The sequence below is a fragment of the Arachis duranensis genome, chromosome 5 (genome assembly GCF_000817695.3).
Source record: "Arachis duranensis cultivar V14167 chromosome 5, aradu.V14167.gnm2.J7QH, whole genome shotgun sequence".
Classification (NCBI taxonomy): Eukaryota; Viridiplantae; Streptophyta; class Magnoliopsida; order Fabales; family Fabaceae; genus Arachis; species Arachis duranensis.
The window spans coordinates 11,033,881-11,036,136 of NC_029776.3; positions in this window are offsets into that span (position 1 = coordinate 11,033,881).

A 2,256-nucleotide genomic window follows, 5' to 3' on the forward strand; every position below is an offset into this window, starting at 1 on the left:
TTGCAATGGTGTTATGTTATTGGTTATTGTATATATGTGAATATTGTGAATATGTTTGTTTTTTGCTTCTTTGTTAGTTTTTAGTTTGTTCTCTTTATTTGTTCCTATTTTTTTTTTGTCCTCTCCTATTACCATGAATTCTCACTTTGGCTATGAGTGTAGTTACAACTATGTTGTAGGAAGTGGAGATTACAATGAAGATGTGTATCAAGGATGGGATAACCAAAGGTGGGAGGAGCCATATGCATATGATCAATCTTCTTGGCAACAACCCCCACCAATGCACTATGAAGAAGAGCCATTCTATGATGCATACCAATCAAATGGCTATGGTGAATCTCCTTGTGATTTTCAAGAACCACCACCATATGCCTATGATCCATATCCTCAACATGACCCTCAACCACACTCACAAGCCTATTTTCAAGAAACACCTCCATATGACCATGATCCTTACCCACCATACCAACCTCCTTTTGAACCATATGAACCACACATAGAGCCACCACCACTCCAACATCAACATTTTCAAGAGCTACCCCCTCCATATTACTACCAAGATGAACCACCTCCAATAAATGAAAATTTTCAACCACAAGGTGAATACTACTTTCCACCACAACCTCCCATGGAAGAAAGAGTGGAAAACATTGAACCACCACAACTCTACCAAGAAGAACCACCTTCCTACTATGAACCCTTCCCCCAAAATAAGGAACCCTTCCACCCACCCCAACCTCTAATGGATGAAATCCTTGGTATTCTTGTTCAAGGGCAAGAAGAGATGAAAAGGGATGTGCAAAATTTCATGGCCGCCTTGGATGCGGTAACAAATCAATTAGCATCTCAATGCTTGAACACTCAAGGAACTCCCATGGCTCAAGAAGAGCATAGCATGAAGGAGAGATTGAAAACTCCGGTGGGAAATGAAGGAAGTTGCTTTGTATTGGAACAATTGGAGGAAGCTTTAATTGTTGAAGACAAGGAAGAAGTGGTAGAAGACTTAGGAGATGTGGAGCCTCCATGGGAACATAGAGTTGAAGAAAACCCCTCCAAGATGATTGAAATTGATGCTAGGAAGGAAAGTGCACACCTTCCAAGGCATACTCCATATGAAGACTTGGATGGGATAAAGAAAGAATTGAGCTCCCTTGGTGATGAAGATCAAGCATCAAGTCTTAGTGGTAAATAATCCTTTGAGCATGAAGAACCTTCTCCCGTTGCATTTGAAAATGTTGTGGAGGTAAATGGTGGACGAAATTGTGATCCTTAATTAATGGCTCCTTGGCATGTGCCAAGGAGAACTAATTTAACTAACTGATTAGAGAAGCTCACAACTCCGTTCAACTAACCAGCAAGTGTACTGGGTCATCCAAGTAATACCTTACGTGAGTAAGGGTCGAATCCACAGAGTGAAGAAAACATTCATAGTTGAAGAAGACGATAATACCAGAGTTAATCCAGAAGGACAAAGCACCTCTAAGCCTTAACCACTTTTTTTTATCATAGTTTACACGACTTCTAAGTTCTGAGATAATCATAGCTGGCTTCAAACCACAATCCTCGTGGGGTCGACCCTGACTAGCTCAGGTATTACTTGGACGATCCAGTGCAGTTGCTGGTACAATTGTACGTAGTGTGGGGATTCCTGTACCACCACCTTAGTAAGGGCTCTCCCAATTGTCTAACTTAAGGACAATAAATAAAAGTGCTTGGTGGGAGACACCCCACCATGGTAAACTCTTTCCATACTCTTTTAGTTTGTTAATAAGTGAATTGAGTTGCCATTGTAGGAAGATTCTCATTTTCATTTTCTTTCTTTGTACGTATTGGTAGCATTAGTTAATTTCTTGTTTTTATTGTTTTATTGAGTTTAGTTAGTAATATAGTATGTTGAATAAGGTTCTAGGGCGTTTTGGTAGCTGTTTGGAGGATTGAAAGGCTTGGATTGGTGCAAGAACTTAGAAAAATTTTGAAAAACAGAACACCATCCACGCGTGCGCTCACCTAATGCGTACGCGCACCTAATGCGTACGCGCACCTGAGCATTTTTCGACCATCCACGCGGACGCGCCCTGTACGCGTACGCGTGGATGCAAAATTTCACCTCCAGCCAAAAACCCGAGAGTTAGGCCTGCACTGTGCGAACATTGGGCCTAAGGCACAAGTCTATGCACGCGTGCGCGCACCTGGCGCGTACGCGCACATGACCTTAAAAACGCAATGCACGCGCACATGACCTTAAAAACGCAATGC